The 22,726-nt window shown below is 47.3% G+C and overlaps 2 long non-coding RNA genes across 3 annotated transcripts in view; one reads left to right on the top strand and one right to left on the bottom strand.

The window, feature by feature from the left end:
* The window catches only part of LOC122674031, a 57,629-nt gene extending 37,061 nt beyond the window's left edge, over window positions 1–20,568 (top strand). For both annotated transcript variants that reach the window (XR_006334874.1, XR_006334873.1), the window contains one exon: window positions 15,253–20,568. This is a non-coding gene — a long non-coding RNA (uncharacterized LOC122674031). The remainder of the gene's footprint in view (window positions 1–15,252) is intronic.
* On the bottom strand, window positions 6,165–21,876 carry LOC122674032. The gene is made up of 3 exons (XR_006334875.1): window positions 21,740–21,876; window positions 6,936–7,043; window positions 6,165–6,302 (listed from the first exon to the last, which is right to left on the bottom strand). It is a non-coding gene; the product is annotated as an uncharacterized LOC122674032 (long non-coding RNA).
* Window positions 21,877–22,726: the final 850 nt, after the last annotated feature.

The raw sequence follows: 22,726 nt of genomic DNA, 5'->3' as shown, positions 1-22,726 counted from the left end.
TAAAAAGCATTCTGTCTTGGCACATTTACACTGCAGTTTATGTTGACCTGTAGAAAATATACTGGGTGCTGTGATAGTATAAAAGACAGCATAACCTGTAGACAACAATGAAAGTGAAGAGTTAGGATTTATTTGCATAGAATAGATTTTTGTAGCTTGTTGACATGGAGGCAGTTTTGATTTTGACATACTTGTATTAAGTGATTTTGGGGGTAATTTATTTAAAACACAGGTATGGAAGGTAATAGTATATTCCAGCAAAAATAATATAATTGCTAATAGTTAAGGCATATATTTTTGACTAGTAACATAATATTTATGTGCAGAGAAACTTGATTCATGGTGTTTTGGTTTTAAAGCAGCATTATCAAATCAGCTAAAGGTATCAAGAGGACAAAGAAAATATGCTGAACTTGGATAAAAGTAGAAATTGAGGTGTTTGAAGTGATTGATATTTGAAGTGTTAGTTAGATTTTGGCCTCTGTATAATCTCATATATGATGGATCCACCAGATCACACCCTCAAGTAGCGGTCATTTAGTATATAATTATTAGAGAGTTTCTCATTCTTTTTGGAGATGAATAAGGAGAAAGTTGACTTGGTCATGATGGTACTGTTTATTCAGTTTACTGCTTTATGTTTGAATGCCTTAGAGGTGGGGTTCTTAACCTTTCCAGGGTGTATTGGGCCCCTTTGAGATTGTGATGGAAGCCATGAATCCTCTTAGCACACACACACAAACATTTGCCCGCATTCTCTGGACTCTTGCGGCCACGGTGGCGCTTGTCCGCGGGCCCCAGGTTAAGGACTCCACGGGGTGAGCCCTCACCCTGACTGCCACTCCCCAGCAAACCCTGAGACTTAAAGTAGGAGGCATCTAAGTTGAAAGGAAATCGTTCTCCATGGTCACTAGGTGGGGGTGCAAAGTCCGAGCAAAGAAGGAGTAGAGAATATGTGACTGATATTAAATAAGCAAAGAGAATCATTAATATCAGAACCTCCAGACAGATACTCCAGAATCCGTAAATGTTTAACCTTGGATATTCGTCAAGTACATTGTGAATTCCGGTAGAGACTTGAGGATTCAACGTTCAACAGTTGAGGAGAGTTTTCCTGACACGTAATGAAACCTCTCTTCTTTCCTGTTTGTTTTCCATTGTGTGTGTTACCAAGCCAGGTAGGATTGCCAATATCTGAACCCCAGAAATATAAATAATAGTTGTAACAAACTGGAGAAATGATTCTACATTATCAGAAGGAATTTGCTGGGGTATATATAAGGTAGTTTAGCTGAGTATACACAAAACACTACGAGAAAGAAGATGTAGCCCTTCTTGCCCGTCAACTAAATTTGTCACTACTGTAAGGCTGGCGTGGGAAAAAATAGACATGATTCTGGAGTGTATTAAAAGGAGTATGACATAAAAGGGTAAGAAAATAAGGCTTGTATTAGTCAGACTCATTCTTGTGTCCAACCTGAGTCACATTTGAAAAAAGATTTTGGGTAATTGTGGAGAGCTCTGATATGTAAACAACAGAAAGTTATATACTCTTCTAGCAAAATATAAAGTAACTGGAGGTTTTAGTCTCCAAAAGGCTAAAGGATTTCTTGCTAAAGGTCTTTAAGTAGTAACAGTTTATCTTTATAGCACACTGCCTGCTTTCAGTAAATTGTGATACTTTGATGGCTGTCCTGTGTAGGCACATTTGTAACACTTACATGAGAGCTTCCGCAAGAATAAATAGACTCATATAAAACCAGAGTTGTCAGGACATAAGGTATATAATAAATACACTTCTTTGTTGATTAATAGATAAGAAAGACTATCTCGATTGCCAAGATGATAAAGTAAACAAGTGGCTGAGGGAAGTTATGAAATCTTTGGTTGGGCTCTCTTTCAAGATGAAACTAGGGAATTCTGTGTTAGGTGGCGGAAACATTTATTAATTCCTTCTACAAACTCTGAAGACCTACTTTGCTAGATGCGCACAGTCTAGCTACAAAAGCAGATTCACAATGTGTGATTTAGTGCTCTGGCTGCATAAAAATAGCATATGCGCGGGACCTTGAAACACTCAGCCGCCACCCGTGAGTCTTCCTGATGGAGTGGTATCCGAATTGATCCTTCAAGGACAGCCTTTAAGGAGTGAGCTGGACCAGGGAGGCAGGCATTGTGGCGAGGGCTTCAGGCCAGAGGAAGAGTGGATGCCGAGGAAGAGAGCAGGAAGAGAGGCTCAGAGCAGGAGGTAGAGAGGAAGGTGTGGGGAAAGGAACAACGAGAGATGAAGCAGGAAGGGTCCCTGGTACAGGGATCTATCCCGCTGTGCCGTGTTAGCCCGAAGGTGTCCATCTAGGAGGGTGATGAGGCCAGATGTGTGCACTTAAGACAGATCAGGGGGCTGTCCTGAAGGGAGTGTGTGTGTGTGAGAGTGTGTTGGGGCAGGGGAATGGGTTGGGCAAGAGGCAAGGAGACCAGATGGGAAGAAAGCTCCTCTGGTTGCTCAGTGAAGTAATGATGAGGACGCCAAGGGCAGTGGATTCCAGAGAGATTCACGAGGTAAAAAAAAAGGGAAAAGGTGAAGTAAGGTTAGTGGCTTAGGTTATTAAGTGGTATCGTTCACCACAGAATGAAATCTGAGAGGAAAAACAGGTTGGAGGGGAAGACAAGGCGACATTTGGACGTGTGACAGTCACATGGACGGAACAGGCGGAGGTGTAAGAGCCGAGCAAGCACGAAGGTGGTTTCTATGGGGTTGGACCTTGAAATGTGGGTTAGCAGCAACAGCCTAAAGTCGGTGGTGGTCTTGACTTGTGTGAAGACTTGTTTCTAAAGTAGTAGATCAATAAATTGTTTATACGGTATTTAAAAGTTTTTCCTGAAACTTCTTTTAAACTGTAGAATAAAATAGAGAAGAAATACGAATTTTCTTCTGATTCCATCACCCAAAGTTCTGTTAATATTTGCGTATTTTTATTTCCTTGCAGTATTTTCCAGAACATGCACATGTATGTGCACACAGACACACACAGTTGCAAGAGCAGCATCGTTCTGTACAGGCATTTTTATATCCCACATTAAATGCACATCTTCTCCATATGCTTTAAAGTGCTTTAAAAACATTTTTAATGGTGCATTGTTCTCTAATTTGAGAGTATTCAGTTTGCTTCCATTTTTTTTAAAGCCATCTTAACATTACAATAATTATCCTTTCCTAAGTATGAAGAAGTGAAGTCGCTCAGTCGTGTCCGACTCTTTGCGACCCCATGGACTGTAGCCTACTAGGCTCCTCTGTCCATGGGATTTTCCAGGCAATAGTACTGGAGTGGATTGCCATTTTCTTCTCCAGGGGATCTTCCCAACCCAGGGATCAAACCCGGGTCTCCTGCAGATGCTTTACTGTCTGAGCCACCAGGGAAGTCCTTTCTAAGTATAAAACTTTTAATTATATCTTGACTAAAATCTTCCTGAAAAGTTTTTTTTAATCATTGATTTATAATGATATAGTTTACAATATTTTATTAGTTTCAGGTGTACAACATAGTGATTCAGAGTGTTTATAGATTATACTTCTCTCAAAGTTATTGCAAAATAATAGTGATATTTTGTATCACCCTGTGCTATATAATGTATCCTTGTTACTTCTCTATTTTATGAAAGGTAGTTTGTTTCTCTTAATCCTATACAACTATCTTGCCCCTCCCCCCCTTCCCTCTCCTCGCCAGTACCCACTGGTTTATTTTCTGTATCCATGAGTCTGTTTCTCTTTTGCTATACACATTCGTTTATTTTATTGTTTTAGATTTCACATATAAGTGATAATATACAGTGTTTGTCTTGCTCTGACTTATCTCACTAAGCATAATACTCTCTAGGTTCATCCATGCTGTTGCAAATGGTAGAATTGCATAATACTCTCTAGGTTCATCCATGCTGTTGCAAATGGTAGAGTTCCATTCTTTTTTATGGCTGAGTAATATTCCATTGAATATATGTATGTATATATATGGGGGTGTGTGTGTGGGTGCGTGGGTGGGTGGGTGTTGTGTGTATATATACCTCAGACATCTTCTTTATCCATTCATCTGTTGATGGACTCTTGGGTTGCTTTCACATCTTGGCTTTTGTGTATAGTGCTCTATGAACATTGGAGTATGTATATCTTCTTGAATTAGTGTTCTTATTTTTTATTTTTTCGGATATATACCCAGGAGTGCAATTGCTAGATCATATGGTAGTTCTGTTCTTAGATTTTTTGAGATACCTCCATACTGTTTTCCGTAGTAGTTGCACCAATTTACATTCCCAACTGTGTACAAGGCTTCCCTTCTCTCCACATCCTTCCCAAAATTTGCTGTTTGTAGACTTTTTGATGATAGCTATTTTGACAGGTGTGAAGTTATGTCTCATTGTTGTTTTGATTTCCTTTTATCTAGTAGTTAGCAATGCTGAACATCTTTTATGTATCTGTTGGCCATCTGTAAGTCTTCTTACAGATGTATATTCAGGTCTTCTACCCATTTTTTAAAATCAAGTTGTCTTTTTGATGTTGAGTTGTATGAGCTGTTTATATATTTTGAATATTAATCCCTTATCAGTCCATATCATTTGCCAATATTTTCTCCCATTTAGTAGGTTGCTTTTTTTCAAAGTTCATTTGCTATGACAATAGTTAACCTGTACATGTGTCTTGGACAAATTTTCAGTCATTTCCTTAGGATAGATTCCTTGCAGTGAACTTAACAGAAGAGCTGAACTCTTAAAGATTCTTGTTATCCTTTGCCTGTTTGTTTTCTGGAAAAATTTATATCACGTTATACACAGTTTTACCTATTTTTAAATCTTTAGGCAAAAGCATTACATTCATTGTTTTTGGTTGATTTATTCAACAGCTGTTTGATGAATACTCTGTGTGAGGCATGTGGCACTTTTATTGGCTGTCAGTGAAGTTTACCTTCTTTATGTGCTGACTAGTCCATTATTTACTTTTGTAAATGTTCTGTTCACATCCATTACCAACTTTTCTACTGGGGTGTAATCGTTCTATAATGCATTTGAATTGTTCTGTAATATATTTAGTCTTTTATGTGTATGTGACATTTGTGGCAAATATTTTCCCCAACTTCTTTGATTTTTTATTTTGCTTATTATTTTTTGAGATATAGAAACTTTATATTTTATTTAGCTGAAAATAAAATTATATTTGTCTATTCTTTTTTTTTCCTTGTGACTTCTCTTACCTTGGGCTTAGGAATTCCTTCCCACCATAAGTTAGAAAATATTCATCTAATCAGAAATTTTAAAAAAACATTTTTTATATAAAATCCACCAAATGGATCCAGATGGATTTTTTGACAAAGTCAATCCCTCAGCATCGTGTGCAGAGTCATTCACATTTCCCCAGTTGATTTTTGGTGCTTTTATATTTTAAGAGCTTGTACTATTGAGCTGTAAGAGTCCATGAGTTTTGGTGAATATTAGCACCCAAGTGAGGGTTATGAAAATACTTTTAAGCTAGCATCTTATTATAAAAAATCTCACGCAGCAGAGCTGAAAGAATTTTACAGTTAACCCCTGTATATATGCCAACTAGATTCTGCAATTAAAATTTTACCACTCTTTCCTTTATCCTACCTATTCATGTAGTAACTTTTGTACCTTCTGAATCATTGTTTGAATTCAAATCTAGGACTCAAAGACATTTTATTTCATTCTGTTTTTTTTTTTTTTTCCTGTAATTTGTAGGTTTGATTTCTAGAATCCCATGGACAGAGGAGCCTGGTGGGCTCTAGTCCATGGGGTCTTAAAGGAGTTGGACACAACTTAGCGACTAAACAACAGGAAACTTTTAGCAATTTATATTAATATAGTAAAATAGTGAACATCCTAATAGACACCAAGAGAAACTGCTTGGTTTGTTTTGGTCCTTTAATTTCATGAATATAGTTTGCTCTGTCGGGATTATGATGGTCATTCCCATCACGATGGGTGCGTTTTTCGAACACCGTCCTCCGTGGGCTCTGTCTTCCACTACAGTTGCTTTTTGTTCTTTCGGCTAGAGCTGCAAAGGGACAGATAGGCCACTCAGTAGACGCCGAGATGCTTGTGGAAGTGTGTGGTGGATGGGCCTTGGCAGAGCTGGTGAGGGGGCTGGCTGGGCCGCGGTGGGCTTTGAGGAAGGGCGCTTGCCGGAGTCGGCCACTTCCCTAGGCTGCTGACAGTCTCTGCCACCGGAGTCCTCGGCATGTGGGTCGCTTCGCCCTGTCCCAGACCCACTCTCCTAACATCGTCTTTGAATGTCCCTGGTTCACAGCAAGTGATCAGAACAAATAAACCTTAGGTCAAGGAGCTTCGCCACCTCTTTTCCAGCCTAAATGACAAGCACCCTAAATTCCCTTGGTTTTTGGTGCTTGATGGCATCCCAGCTTAGAGATGGGTTTGCAGCCATGTCCTCATTGCAGACTGATACACAGCATCTGCCTCTTGGGGCCGCGTACAGCCTGATGGAAGAAGGCACGGCCTCGTGGTCACCACTAGAAATTAACTGTCATTTCATTTTTGTACTGTTTCTTTTTTCCCCATTCAGGCTTCAATTTTCTATCTGTAAAATGTTGATTTTATTAGATTATATAGAAGATTTTTTTTCTTTATCCTAAACCTGCGATTTTAGACTAGAACATTGAGGGTAGGTCAGTATCCACCTCCTTCTCAGAAGTTCGGGAAGACAGGTCTGTCCAGACTGTTGAGACCCTGGATGAAGCTCATCAGACTCTGGATCTGGGGCTAGAATTTTAAAGCCATTAGCTCCTCTGAAAGGAATGAGAGGGCATTCCTGAGACGGGGCAGAGGGGGAAAGCCTTACTCACAGGAAGCTTGTTAGCTGACTAGCTGCTTAGCGAGCACGTCCCCGCCCGGACCTCCTCCAGGATACTCACCCTCTGGTCCAGTGTCACCTTTGTCCTGAATTCTCTGCTCAGAGCCGATATGCGATAGTATTTTAGAAGCCTAGCCAACCAGTGCTTTGAAATGGAAAGACAGCCATACTGAAAAAAATGTAACACAACCTAAGTTAATGTTCTAGTAATACCAGTATTCAGAAGAGGCATCTATTTGAGTGAATTTTCAGAGGGAAAAAAAGTTAAATAACCTGAGTTTTTCCCTTGCCGCTGTCCCTGCTCACCTTTACACTCCAGCAAGACTCAGCATGTTGCTTCCCAAACCTGCCAGGCCGTTTGCTGTTGCCCTGCCTTTGAACACACAGCTGCCCCACCCTTACCCTCTGCCCACCTCCCCAGCACCATTGTACCCCACCATGCTCACCTCTCCCAGCCCAGTGCTGCTTAACAGATACCCAGATACTAAAGTAGGGAGTTGAATGGGCTTTTTCATTAATTTGCCAGGAGCAAGGGAGGGTAGTTACAAAGCACCACTCTAACCTGTTATTTTCTGCGCTATTAAAATGTAAAGCAGACCGATGAAAGAACCTGCTCTCCCCACCAGTCATCAGCAGGCTGTGCAGGGGGTTTATGAATCGTCTTCTGAATCCACAGCTAGTTTTAAAATCTAGCTTCTGGGCTTGGTCTGCAGGAAATAGGACCGTGAGATCATAAATGCTATGGAGGGAGTATGAAGTTATTTACCAGGTCCTATAACATTACCACTGGGACTCCTGCGTAAGCTGCTTTATTAACTGGGTTACACCTGTTTTGAACCTTAATATCCCCAAAGGGGTTAACATGTCAGAAATATAAACAGCTTTAAAATAAGTCTAAATATAATTATAAAGTTTCTAAACATGAGGTTTGGTTACATTCCCAGGCAGTGGGATTATATAACAGGTTTGTAAGGAAGATAAGATCTGGGGGTGCATTCTTAGCTTTTAAGATAGGTGTCTTGAGAAAGTGCTCTTGAAACATGATGGTGTTACTCTTGGGGATTTAAAAACAACAGAGCACAGAAACGCTGTTTTAGATAGATTGGAGATGTTTTCCAGGATGGACTCTTTCACGTACTGATTTAATTGAGAGCCCTCTCAGATGAAGCTGAAATACCACCACTGTGATGATAACAGTGTCGGCTAGCTGTGACCTGAACTGTACCAGCCGCGACTCACCCGGGATTCCAGGGCACTGCGGTCGTGTTTCCTGTCGCTTCAGTCTTCCGGGGGCAGGATTAACAGGGATAAGTCATTTCTGTGTTCAAGTCTCTAATTTTTCATGCATGTAAACAGTAGGTGAGAATAGACCTGACCCAACACAGGTTTGGGAGATCTGTACCACTAACAACAGCAGCTAACAGTGTTAGCTGGGCACCGTATATCAGGCACTAGGCGGAGTACTTTACTTGGTTGTCTGTTTTAATAAACAACCCTATGTGGCGGGTACTGTTACTATACCCATTTTATGGAGACGAAACTGAGGGGCAGAGAGGTTTTTATCTCCCAAGATTACACAGGTAGTAAGTGCAAGATCCAGGATGGAATCATAGCAGTCTGGCTCCTAAACCCAAGCTCTTAATTTGCATCCTATTCAGTTTCCATAAACAACTCATATTTTGGAGGTACTTTTATTCTTTGGGGCTGCTTAGCTTCATTTAGTCCATTATCTTCCGTGGTGCTTTTAATGTATTAGGGAGGATGCATGCAGCCCCCAAAGCTGGGCATTTTCATGCCTAACCTTGCTCTGGATCACCTGGTTGCAGCTTGTTATTAATGATGCATGTTACCACAACATAGCCCCATGGCTCCAGCAAATGCGCTATTGGTTATAAGAGAGTAGTATGTCCAAAAAAGGGAATTAACAAAGCAGCTATCCCAACTACCAAAAAAACAGTGTGATTGACTCATGAGGAATCCCTTTTTCTTTTATTATTGGAAGTGAATAGAAACTCATTAATATCATGCCTTCCAGTAAGTTCTATAATTTAAGTAAGTAAGCCCTATAATTTAAGCATACTCTCAGGACCCAGAAATCTGTTGTCTTATGAGACTATTATTGCTTGGTTGACTGCCTACATACTGCCTCATTTGGGGGGGAGCTGGTTTTCTACTGTTGTAACACAAAGGTCCTTCATGTATTGGTCTCATCTTTTGGCACTACCCCATCCTTCCCCTATTCCATGGTCTCTGGTCCATGCGCTCTTCATGGAAGCTCTTTCCTTCCCTCTCTTCCTAGCCAACCACTACTGTTCCTTCAGATGAAGCCTCCTCCAGGCAGCCTTCTTTGACTGCTCAGGACCAGGTCAAGTGCCCCAAATGCTTCCACAGTGCCCTCTGCTTCTTCGTGCACATGTTATTTTAAGTTCTAACTTCCTGTTTCTTGTCTGTCTTTCCTGACTGGAAAAGCTGGCCCTGTAAGGATTACTTACAGGTATTGTTTACTTTTGGATAGGGGCTTCCCTGGGGGCTGAGTATTAAAGAATCTGCCTGCCAGTGCAGGAGACACAAGTTCGATCCCTGGTTCAGGAAGATCCCCTGGAGAAGGAAATGGCAAGTCACTCCAGTATTCTTGCTTGGGAAATCCCATGGACACAAGAGCCTGGCGGGCTGCAGTCCATGGGGTCACAGAACAGTTGGACAAAACTTAGCGATTAAACAACAACAACTTTTGAATAAAAACCCTGACACACAAGACAGTGCCTGAAATGATAGATGCTCTACAAATGTTTCAGTGAGAGACAGGTAGAAATGACATGCTTGGAGATGAGGGCAACTAATATATACAGTGCCTAGTGGCTACAGTTCAGAAGGTGCATTCATGATTTTACGGTCCTGAATGCTCATGGCAACACAGGGAAATCAGTTCCTTTTACCCCTTTGCACTGACGTGGAAACAGCAGCTTACCCCTGTGCGCACACGTGGTTAGTAGGCGGGAAAGCCAGGACTTGAGCTTAGGTCTGTGACCCTGCACCTTATGCTCTAATATACCATGTGAATATCCCAAGGCCAGTCTTAACACAGCTAGTAGACTTTGTAACAAAGCAGCGTGCCATTCTTGCCCTAACCAAGTAGATCCGGAGGGAGGATTGATGGGTTTTAATTTCTCTTGCTGGCCTTCTTGGCATCCTCCTACCCCCCACCCTCACCCGCATTTCCAGTGAAAGCCTTCCAGTGACTCATGCCAGATCCTTTCCAAATTTCAAGGTGTTGATGGTGAATCTTTTGTTTGCAGAGCAGGCCGGCTGCTGGTTGTATTTGCGGGAGCTTTTGGAAAAAATGGCTGAGAGTGGGAGTTCTGGTAAAGTCCTTAAGCAAACTGAGTAAGATCCTGGTGTATCAGGGAGTAAGAAATGAGCAGGGTGGGAGGTGTTGGGGGGGGTGCAGGGGAGGGGTCTAGGAACCGAGAAAGGGAGCAAGAGGATGTGAGTCCGGGGCTGGTTCACTCGGCAAGTCAGAGGTTGTTCAGAGGCCGCTGGCTGGAGTGGGTTGGGTAATGAACCAGTTGAACAGACCTTAATATCAGATGGGGGTGTTCTTCCCAGGCCTGTGGGGGTGGGGCGGCAAGCAAGTGAGCTGGCAGCATGTTGGACACGCAGAGCTTAGGTATGACAGACTCACCCAGAATGCAGGGCCAGTGTCATTTCCGTAAGCAGGGAAGCTGTGGAATACAGCACAGTCAGAGGAGAGAGAGATTCAGGGCAGCACTCCCTAAACTCGAAGAGTTGAGGATTTAATACTGAGCCCTGCTGTGTTCAAGGTAGCCCTGGGAATGTTGTCAAAGGGAGGAATGTTTAATTGCACACAGATTAATTTCGCCACCACTACAGAATATTAGGCATCTCTTCAGCAGTGGTCTGGCGTGTTAGTTACAGATGCCTCCTTTTGTACGTGGTTATGCGCAGTGAGAAGCCATCCCCGCATCTACTGTGGTTTTCCTGGGTGGTGGGCAAGGGCAGGATGAGGTGGAGATATGGCTGGAGGCACCTTCTCCAGGACATACAGAGATCAGAGTGGCTTGAGGAGGTCAAGGCAGGCTGTTTCAGTCAACAAAGATTTCTTGAGCGTGCCAGGCACTGGTCAGCACAGAGGATAGTGACCTCTGTCGCCATGGAACTTGAGTAAATGCCCAGAAAAACAGCCTATTAAAACCCAGGCTCCCTGAGACCAGGGGAAATGTGCTATGATGAGATGGAGCCTTCCCTTCACGTGGTTCTCTGAGGAGGTGATTTCCGAGGTGAGAGCTGGAGGGTGGGGAAGGAGTGTGTCTATGGTGGCACCGGGGTTGGGGGGGGCGTGGGTTCCAAGCACAGAGAGCAGCACATTCAAGAGCTCTGGAGTAGGGGAGAGCCTGGCCTTTGAGGAGCAAGAAGGCTGGTGTGGCCCAGGTGAGGGAGGGGCAAGCAGGTGTGGCCCCTCAGAGGCCTCCAGCTTGACCTGTCTCTGCTCCGGAAGACGTCCACCCCAGAGGTCTCAGGCACATGGCCGGTGAGCCCCGGACGTGTCCCCGGCCCCAGCCCCCAGGCTCTTAGGAGAGGCCTGGTCCCCAGAGGGCTGCTGCCTCTTCCCTGTTCCGTCACTGTCACTTGTCAGGGGGTCTGCAGCAGATGCAGATTTTAGTGAAACCAGTAGTCACGTCAGGTGCCCCAGAGTGTGAGAATATGCCCACGGGACTATAAAGTGACTTGACATGGAAATGGCTTTAAAACAGATGATCTGCCTGCCCTAGGGTGGTCACGCGTGCCAGTCTTGTGAGCAGGAAGACAGCCAGGCGGCAGGATTAAAACAAAACTCCTGGGTCAGTTCTGTGAAGTGCAGTCTATGTTCTTGGCCCCTGAAGTTCTGGGGCAGGTGGTCTGCTGATTGGGTGTTGCTGTTTCCTGGAGATGGGGTGGGGCGGGCAGGTTCTGACTCTAAACCTCCTCCCATCTGAGGTCTGAGCCTCCCCAGTGAGCAGCCTGGCTGCCTCCTGCAGGCGAGTCCCTCTCCCGAGTCCGGAGGCCCGAGTCCCTAGTGGGCAGGAAGGGTTCCTCTGCACTGCGGCGAGGTCAGGGTAGGCCTCTGGCCGCAGGAACCCTTCCCGCTTTCTGAACCCTCCCGCCTTTCTCCGTGCCTTCGCTCTTTGAATCACCTCTCCCCCATTTTAGCAGAAATGAACTTCGAACTCACTTGGGGGGGGGGGGGGCAGGGCCAGGAGGAAGAGAGTGCTCTGCAGTGTTGTGTAAACACCAGTTCCTGATCCTTCTCCTCTTTTACTACCTGTAGGGACAGGTGGACTCGGAGAAGCTGCTGGCAGGGAGAGCTGATTGTTCTCAAGGCTGTGGGTTGTGCAATAGAGCAGACGAGCTTTGAAGCCACAGGAGGTCAGAGCAGCTTGACCACGCGGCACATTACACAGAAGTTTCCCTTTATATGAGATCCTGTTTGCTTGACTCTCATTAGGAGTGCCAACACTTAGCTGGATCTCCGCTAGTCTATAGTTCGAGGAAGTGGTTTCCTTTAAAGGACTTTACCTGCAAAGTTGAGATGCCAGGCTGGAACAGCTAGCTACCCTTGGCATCTACATTTTAACAGAATGTTGTTATATCCTAGCCTGTAACTTTGTAATCAAGTCCATGAGAAAGAAAAAAAATAAAAAGAGAAGATCCTGCCTTCCTTATCCAGTTACGGAGTGGAGGCAGACGGTGATGGAATAGGTTCCGGTGATGGAATAGGTTCTGTGGACCAGGCTGTGCTGAGCTGGCGTCTGGGACAGTGACCAGACGGACAAGAGCAGAAGTGGAAGATATTTTTAGCCGGTCAGGGCTGCTTCGAGACGTGGGTTTCCCCCCAACCCAATACTTCCAGCAGGAGGTTCCCTGCCAGGCATACTTGGTTTGGTTCACTTCACTTCCGTGTCATGTTTTCAAACATTCATGAGGCCTGGTGGGCTGCCGATTTGATGGAGCAGCTTTGAAACCCGCACAGTTCAGGCCTGAGTCTGTGACGCGGCTGGAGGGGCTCTTGGAGGACTCTGTGTCTCCCCGTCTCCCCACCCCCCAGGGACTAGTGTCTTCCCTCCCACATGTGGTATTCTCTCGAAATCAGGGCCAGGGGACATAGTTCACTCTTTTTCTCTTTTCCTCTATCGAGGTGATTCAGGCACGCCTGGAAGTTCTGATGTTGAGAACAACATGCCCATCTACAAGTGGGTTCTTAAAATTCTGGGTGAGCCAATTTAAACCGCTGGCAATGGTACATCAACGGAAAACTTCAGTGAGGTTATAAATCAAGTACGACTTAAGAATAAGTGAGAAAAGGAAGGGATCCTACCTGGGATAAACTGGCTGTCTCTCGAATCACTCTGCAGGCTGCAGGGCTTCTGTGTGTAGTAAGGAAGCTATAGGTCAGTTTCCACACAGGGGTTTGGGCCCGTTTGGTGAAACTTTCACTTGGCGGGTCATTGTTTTGATTGAGGGCCGGTGGGTCTCCAGCCACGTGAGCGAGTGGTGGCAGGAAGAGCATAGAAGGCACCAAGTGCCGTGTGGAGGAAGCGCCGGCGGAGCTGAGGCCGGGCCCCTGTCTGTCCCCTGCAACCGCCAGCGGCCGGGAGGTTCCCGGGCCTCTCTCTCCCCCACTGTTGATAAGCTGAGACAGTGTATGGCCCACGGGCCCTGAAGTCAGGCTGCCGGGGTCTGCGGCCCGGTTCTGCCACTTGCTGGCCGTAGGACTGCACACATTAAGGTTACTTAATGCCTCAGTGCCCGAGCTCCTTGTCTGTCAGATGGGAACAGTACCCATCTCACAGGCTGCTCTGAGGCCTGAAGGGTTAACGTGTGTGGTGTGCCTGCAAGGCCGTCTGCCGTTCCTGGGAGGGATCCATCACACTGGCTCTAGGGATGGAGCCTGCTACTTTCTCTTACCTCTTCAGGCACGTAGACCAACGTGGTCACAAGAGCCAGTCAGAGCAAGTGATGGCCAGGAAAGCCCTGGGGCGAGGTCCCGGAGCCCCTTGGTACCCGCCTCCCTCACCGGCTATTACACTGCAGCCCTCGCCATCCCCCACCCCAAGGAGAAACTCAGCCCCACACAGAGCCCAGGCCCCAGAAGCTCCCGCAGACGGCTGACTGCACACGGGACCCGGGGCCTCGGTGGGCAGTGTTGCTGACCTGGGTACGGCACTCCTGGGCCTGCCGAGGTCCCAGAGTCATGCGCCCGTTCCCTGCAGTTTCAGGGGTCGTTGTCAGACTGGGTCATGGGGGCCAAGCTCTTTACTAGCTAGTTCTTCTTGGTGAAAACCCTTTCATTAAAAGTTTTCTTTCTCAATCTACATTGTTTCAGACTCCCCAGCACACTTCCTGGGCTGGTTTCCCTTCAGATACCCCCAGTGAGAGCCAAGACCACCAGTTTTCATGCTGACCCCTCCCCAAGCCCACCCCCCAAATCACCTGATACTCTGTGGTTTCTGCAAGAGGTTCTCAATGGGAGAGAGTTATGTTTATGGGGCAAGTTCAGAGAGCTTATGTCTTCTCTTCAAAATGGACTTAGCAGCTCTGCCTTATGTGGTGGGGAGCCCCGTTCACTTAAGATGGGGGTTCCATCCAGTCTCTACTAGGAATTACATCTTTAAAGGCTGCCTGGGCAGGACAGTCTGGTATTCCTCGCTAGAGACCTGGGGATTGTCAGCGGACATCTACGAATCCAGGGGTTTCTAAGCAGGTGAGCAGTCTGGGAAGAGAAAGCCAGGTTGAGGGCAAATGAGGTTCTGCTGATTGTCTCCTAAGTCACAAACCTGAAGTTTTGGGAGATCCTCTGGGTAAGGACAGAACCACCCTGAATAGATAAGTGTCTCAAATCGACTTTCACAAGGAATGAACTGAGAATGGTAAACATTCTTCATCACTAAAATTGTTCATCCAGAAGGCCCGGGAAAGGCCAACCACTTCTTGTGGTCAAAATTCAGAGCTCCCAGGTCTTTTTGCAAACCTGGGAATTCTCTCCCTTCATCCTGGAGGGCCTGGCCTTGAATGGCTGTCTGAGGCTGCCCCCTTCTGGCTGGCATCAGCAGTGCGTGTGTAAGCTGTTGCTGAAGTACTCTGCAAATACTCTGAAATACTGTCATTTTAAAGGTCTTTTCTCAGGCGCTGTCTCTCTGCACATATCACTCCATATCCAGGGCTTAACCATTCTGCTTTGGCATCTATTTTTGTCCCCTTTTGACTCCAGAGTCACTACTTTCAAATAAGCTGTTCCATGGCCTCCCAACTGATCTTTCAAAAAATGTGAATCTGATGTCTTTCTCCTGCTCAAAGCCCTTTAACGGCTCCTTTTTTTCCAGGTTCCAGCACTAGTCTCAGAAGATCCCCGAGGCCCCTTCACTGCCCCAGCCTGCGTCTCTACCTGTGCTCCTCTGTCTCCCTCATCTGCTCACCTGCTAACACCTGGGCCTTCTGAAGAGTCCTCTCAGGTATCTCCTCCTCCAGGGAGCCCTCTGCCTTAGATTAGAGGATGTGATGTGACGTGGTAAGAGGGAGGAGGGAAGTGGGGGAAACGTGAGCACACTTTGTTAGAACCAGTCTGTTCTTCCTCTCCCACAAGATGCAAGCTACCTGAGGGGGAGACTTTCTCTCTGTGTCACCATGTCTGGCTGTCACTGTTGTCACCACGTGCAGAAGGAATAAGGGGAGGCAGAATAAAAGCAGGCAAAGACTCAGGTCAGTGACGATTCCTCCTGGGCCTGGTGGAGTTTGGGAAAGAGCTCGACTAAGCTCCAGGCCGAGAGTGAAGGCGCAGCAGTCAGGGCGGATGGAAGGAGGTCTCGCCTCCCAGAGCAGCTGGCTAAGCTCTCCTTCCTGCCCGCCTTCCCGATTCCACAGCAGGACCCGCCCACCTGTACTGCACACCCTTTCTGACACGTACCCTGAGTACTATCCAGAGTCTAGGACTCAAGAATTATTTCCTGATGGACTTAATTACTTATTTAGCAGGCGATGTGGCAAAAGCACATCCTGGAGTGTCTGTTAAATCAACTGTACTTCAATTAAAAAAAAAAGACCAGGGAAGGAAAGAAAAAAACAAAAAGACGTGTGTTACTGTCTCTCTGTGGGTATGAGGCGTTGCGCTGGCCACTGTGGGCCATCAGAGGGAAGGCCTTCTTCTGGGCCTGCATGGGGCTGACTGTCCAGCTGGGGAGAAAGCAGAGCATGCAGGCCACATGGGGGATGAGATAGCTGGGGTGACCATGTCACAAGGCAGCATGTGATTAATTGCCAAATGGCTCAAGAATGTGGTAGTGATTGAACATGGTAACATATGTCCAAGTGCCCCACCCCTCAGCACTTCTGAGCCCAGCAGGCCCTGCCCTCTGCCCCCCTCACCCAGGAGAAACCCCGTCGATGCATCTCATACAGCATAGGTACTCAGTCAGTCAGGCCAAGTCCTTCAAGTTCAGATCCCGTCCCGCCTCCCAGCCCCCAGCGCCCCCTGCCCTTGAACCCAAAGATGCAGAGATGCTCAAGAGAACGTGCCATCTTGTTTCTGTACAACCCACTTCCCTCCCTTGTCCATCCTTTAAAACCCTCCTCTTCCTTTAAAACCCAGCCTAGAGTTCCTCCTTAAAGCCTGCTGAGCCTGCAGAGCTCCTTGCACACGCTGGATGGTGATGCTCACGTGAATCTGTCCTGCAGCAGGAGGAGGGAGGGAGGGAGGGAGGTAAACTGCCGCAGGGTCCTAGAGAGACTGAGTACACATCGGTTGGTTTTGCAGTTGAGACCTAAGTGCAGGTGAGTGCAGAAGGTGACCTGTCCAGGTGGTTGAGGGAGGCTGCGTAAAGGAGGGAAGGTTGAACTGGACGTTAAAGGTTCAGTTCAGAGAACAGGCAGACAACGAGGAGAATCCGAGGTGGACTAGCTCTGTGTCTGACTGCTGGCAGCCCAATCGGCCTCTCAAAACAGAAACACAGAGGAGAGGGAGCAAGCCCTGCAGAGCAGAGTGGCGGGGCGCAGCTTCTTTTAGCTGGAGCAGAGGGTTTACCTGAAGGAAGTCAGGAGGATGCCCTGGAGGAGGGATGGACGTAGGTGATGGAAGGTGATGGAAAGACCTCAAATGCAGTGGGGGTATCTTGCAGGTGGTGGGCACCCTTTATTACTGGTGAAAACCATGGCAATCTGATCAAAGTGGTGTTGAAAGTGGGAGCCGCCCCATGGCCCTGCCTTCATTTTAACACCATGGCCCAAGGCCCACCATCTCAGTGGAGACTGAGATGCTCAGCACCCAGGCGCAAAGCCCCTCCACACACACAGCCTCACCTGGAAATGCTGGACTTTATGTAAACAAAGGCTCTGCTTCCGGCACTGCCCTTGACCTGGCTCTGAGCTGTTGATTCTTTGAGTCCATTCAGCTCTGCCCTGTCCCCTCGTGACTGGCAGTGACCCGGAAGGTGGCAGCACCCCCGAAGCAGGTGGCCTCCAGAGCTGAGTCACCGCCCTGGGAACAGTGCCCTGGCGAGGCCAGCCCGCGCAAACCGGGAGGTCTCCACCTCGCCCGGCTCTGCAAGGCTCTCAGGGCACCGTCGGTGCTGCCGAGAAAGGGATCCTTTATGCATCCCGAGTGTCAAGCTGATAGGAAAAGGGAAACAGAGGCCACGGAAGACCAAAAAGGAAACTGTCCTGATGGTCGTTTCTGGCTGGTGTCTTTGGCAAAGTGCAAAGGGTTTTTCTCAACAGTTACAGGGGCTGTGGTTGTTTTAATTGAACAGACACAAATTATCCATTGATGGGGTATCTTTAAGAATGGAATGAAGAGGATTTGAAAATGTTGGTTTAAGATTCTGTTTGACCTTGTAAAGTAAGAGAGCTCAAGGAATAAAATTACATGGAGTGATAGGATACCTAAGCTGCCAGTATCCTCAGAAATGAGCAAATGGGGTTTAAGGTTTGTTTTTTTTAATATCATTTTTTTTTCTATCATTCATAGATACTCTGGTGGATGTTGTTTTTAAAAATTATGGTGCTTTCATTTCATCCCAGAGAAGATAAAAATGCAGTGTTACTCTTGAAAGGAAGGGTTTTTTGTTTTTTTGGTTTTTTTTAGTCTGACTTGTTTACTACACCAATGAATAGAGATGACCTCAGTCTAAAAAAAACAAGTTAACCATAATCTCACTCCTTGCCTGGCAAAATAAGCCTTTATCAAGTAGCAAGAGAAGTGCAAGTCTGACCACCAAGTCGTCATCTCAGCTGATTAGATTTTCCAAAGGACAGAAACAGAAGGCTCTCTACACGTTCACAACCGGACAACGGCTCTTGGGAAACACTCCCAGCTTACTCAGTTCCTATAAGGCCATGACAAGTCTGGTGACAATTAATCAGACAGCTGACCGAATGCAAAAGCTCTACACGGTTAACTGTGTTGTGACCACTGTGAGCTTTCACAGTCGGAGACCACATCTCTGGCTTTCTGAGTATGCAGTTCTTTAACTTAAAAAGCTTAATTTTTTACACTTCACACATCATGAGCCTAGTTATTCTCCACTGCTGAAGTGTCCCTGGAGGCAGAATCCCAGTCATTTCCTTGGGCAGACTGTCTTGAGCACTGGGTGTATCTCCTTGCTCTGACAACCCTGGGACAGTTTTCAGCAAGGCCACGGAACTCACTGCTTAGTTGCCAAAGATGCTGTGAGCTGTGACTAGGAAGTTGGGTTTTCTCTGCTATTGTTTTACTTTCTGTGAGCCACACAAAAAAATATGGACAGTCAAAAGTGTTCCCAGTTTCTGTGAGGCAAGAAGAACTGCGGCGAATTCTACTAGAAGCCAGAGCCATGTCCTGATTCCTACAGCCTCAATAAAGGCCAAATCAAAACAGATTTGAAAGCTAGCGGCCAGTTGATTGTAGGATCTATTCCAGCCAAAAAGAATCTCTAGACTCACTGGGCTGGGGCATGTGGTTTAGAGGGAGGATTTTTTAATAAGAGCGCAGCTTTTTATTCTTTATTTTTTGACTAGTCTGGAGGGAGAACCATTATGCTTTGTGGGTAGAGACTGCAAAAAAAAAAAAAAAAAAAAAAAGCAGTGACTTTCTGGTGACTATACAGAAAGATTAATGGGCACTGGCCCTGAGTTCAGCCTGCCCGCCCTTAAGGAAGCCAGCACAGGTACCAGCCTGGAGCAGCAGAGTCAGAAGGCTCCATAGAAGCACTCAGGGCCCGAGGAGTTAAAAAGGCAGAGACAGCCAGTCAGCAAGTGCCCGCCTAGGCACGGATTTGTTTATCCTGCCCTTCTGAAGTCAGAGCCAACATTCTTCATGGTTTTGGATGATTCAGAATGCTTCTCTCTTGGCAGAGCCACTTTCCACACAGGGGCTTACGACTGAAGCCCCTTAGGTGTGGACCAGAGCAGAGACCCACCTCACACTTGATGTCACAGCTTAGAATCCTCTTATATTAGAGCAGCAGGGAAACTGTCACATACAGCTGCCTGTCTCAGAGGTGAAGACTGAACCCAGGGCCTGGGGCCTGCCAGAGGTCACTGCGCGGGAAGGCAAGGCCAGCAAGAGCCAGGCCATCCTTCTCCAACCACACAGCTCCCGTCCAAGCCCGGTGGGGGAAGCCTCTGCCCTTTGAGGAATGCTTAGAAAAGGGCTTAGGTCAGAAGGAAGAACCTCATTTTTACAAAATGAAACAAATCAGTCATTTACTTGTCACAGGCAGCTTTCCCTAAACCTCCTCTGTCCACGTGGTGAATTTATTATCTCCTGGACTTCCAAAAATAAAAATAATAGCATTGCTGTCTATGGGCCAAAATGGGAGACTTGAATATACCCGCCACTGCCCCCCCGCCACTTCTCTTTTCCTTTTTCTGGATGAGAATTAACTTATTTCACGGCTAGTTCTTAATAAAACAAACGTTGACTCCTTCCCACAGGAGACGGAATTGAGCAATGTTCTCTGAGAACACGCTGTGCTCCTTGGAGCCCTGAGTGAATGTGATGTTTAGAAGATGCTCTAGAAGCTTGGAAGTGCCTCTTGGGAATAGAGTGAAGGGGGTGGAGATGGGGTAGCGAAGCCACCGCGGCCGCCCGGGAGGAGCAGTGACTCACCCCGCCTGCTTGGCCGGGGACTTCAGGCCTCGAGACGCCCATGGGGCAGGACTCAGTTCCCCTTGAGCCCCGATGTGAACCAGTGACCTTTACTGGACCCACAGGCCGCCTCCACATCCACAAGAACCACAGAGAAGGACGCATCAGGACCCTGGCTCTCCACCAGCGGCCTCCCCGAGCCCCTAGGCAGACGATGTCAGGGGTATTTGTACAAGGCAACACCCCGCACCAAGAAATGAAGCCACTTCCCTGAGGAGGAAAAGCCAAAGGAAGATTCCCACCCGAGGCCTCCTGGGGGCAAGTGCCCCTCCTAGGTGGCCCGAAAGCAGCCGTCACATCACGTATCACTTTGTTAACAGCGCGGTGGTGGCGTTAACACGTCAGGAATATCAATTAAGCATGTCCGACAAGATCTGTTCGTGGGAGGAGCTGTCCCGTAGTGCCAGTAAGTGCCACCTTCCCTCCTGCCAGGCCTGGAATTCGGGGTGGAGGACTCAGCTTGTGTTGAGCTTCTAAGCATGATTTTAGGGGATAAATAATAATGCTTTCCTCTCCATCACTCGTATTGTCTTCATTTTTAAGATAGACTGTATTTTAAAAAGAGCCACGAATAAGCGTTCGGTCGTGTCCCCAGCGGCCTTTCCCAGGCATCAAGGCTTCTGGGTCTCCACATGCTGCCCCAAGGTGGGGGGACCCCAGGAGGGGCCTGGGCACTGGTTTAATGTACTGTCTACCACTGAGTTTTAAAACTCTGATTTTGTTATATATGTGTGTCCTTAAAAAATTTAGAATCTAGCAAATGTTTCAAATTTAAGCCACAAGTAATACTTTCCTAGCAGAAAATTACATGATAAAGCTGGAGAAACAGAATAGAAAGCCACTCAGATTCTCCTTAAGGTTTGTGCATTTGCATTGGACTCAAAGGTGCTTCCAGTCCTGTGAGGCGAAGCAAGGGAGGGGGTGTGCAGTCAGAGGTGGGCCACAACCCCGGCCCTCCAGACAGACGGGGATCCCTGTACACCCTGTTCATCAAGGCCTCCTGAGAAAGGGCTCCCAGCCTCTCTCGGGAACCCAGAAGGACCCAACCACCCTCATTTCTTCTTGCCCACACCTCTGCAGACGTGGAGACTAGAAGGCCCTGGGAAGGATTATTATCCTGACCCTGCAGTCCGGGGCCTCAGCTTTGGGTCCCCATAGACCCTAGAGTCTAACCCCTGTCCTGGTACCTAAACCCCACCTTGCCCGTTTGTCTAGACCCCCACGAGCCCGCCGAGGCCATGAGGACTGGGACCCCGGCCGGTTCACTGTGTGTCTCCAGCCCAGTGCTTCCCACGTAAAGTCCGACAAACACCTGTTTCTCCTGTTCTTCATAAACTTCGTGTGTTCTCTCATCTGCTGCCACCTCAGATCTCTCTTTCACTGTGTGTGTGCACACGCATGTGCGCGTGGGGAGGGCGGAATGCACACGTGAACTTGCTCTCTCACACACAGCAATCCTGTGTTGCCTCAAATACCTTGTAGTCTAGTTTCCCAAAGGTCCCACATGCAGTGGCTTTCCCCCATGTTCACTGACTTCACCACTCCCCACCCCAACCCTCCGCCACGTTTAACTCGGTGTCAGCATCCCCTCCGGTCCTTCCACCTGCCCCGGCCACACCTGTGGAGCCCAGCTAGACCCCATTGCTCTTCGAACCCCACCCCGCCCCCACCCCCGCCAGCCCCATGCTCACCCAGCCCTGAGTGACTGCGGCGCCGTCCTCTGCGTGCACTCTGAAGTACTCGCCCGTTCTGTGTGTGAGCCGTCCTTCCACCGTCACACTGTATGGTCACGTGCAGGCGCACCGCATCGTATACTGTACCTGTTTTTCTGGTGGCTGGCCCAGCGCTGGGCTCTGAGGAGGCGATCAGTGAATGCCTGCTGACTGGTTTTGACGTTTCTGTCTTCTTTGTGCTTAGTCGCTGAAGTCGTGACCGACTCTTTGTGACCCTATGGACAGGCTCCTCCGTCCCTGGGATTCTCCAGGCAAGAACGCGGGAGCGGGCTGCCGTTCCCTTCCCCCGGGGCTGTCTGTGCCATGGTGTTGAGAAGGGACTTGCGACCCTGTTGCACTGTTGTTGTCAGCCCCTCCACGAAAGACGTGACTGTCCCAGCCCCTCCCGTGGATGTGGCCCAAGCTGGCCCCCACACAGGTGGTCTTCTTTCGGGGCCCTCATTATGTCCTGTCATCACCTCTTTGTTTATTTACGTGGGACTCACCTGCCATGTTTGCTCTTGTGTCCTCTGAGCCTCATTCACCTCCTGGTACATTGTCATCTCTGTGAAACTGTGACGCACGACTAGATGGATGGACGTGGTTAGAAGATTCCCATCCCGGTTTCGGATTGTATATCTTTTCTCTTCCCGGACTCTTGACTCCCTGTCAACATCCCTTGGCTTATGTGCTACCCTTTCCCTCCAGAGAAGCCCCCAGACCCACAGCCTCCATGTACTGATGTCCAATCTGATGTCAGTGTTTCATGCCAACTTTAACATATTGATCATAATGCCTTAGGAAATGTCATCCAGAGTATCACGAGCCATCCTCTCAGAGGGAGGAGAACGTGGGGGTGATGGGGTGGTTGACATTTGAAGAGCTATGTACCTACCATGTGTCTTATTTGAGTAAGCCATGTTTACACAACTCTTGAGAATTAACATTATTATTTCCACTTTATAA

This window comes from Cervus elaphus, chromosome 18 (assembly GCF_910594005.1).
Source record: "Cervus elaphus chromosome 18, mCerEla1.1, whole genome shotgun sequence".
In the NCBI taxonomy this organism is placed as follows: Eukaryota; Metazoa; Chordata; class Mammalia; order Artiodactyla; family Cervidae; genus Cervus; species Cervus elaphus.
This window is presented reverse-complemented; position numbering and strand designations above follow the sequence as displayed.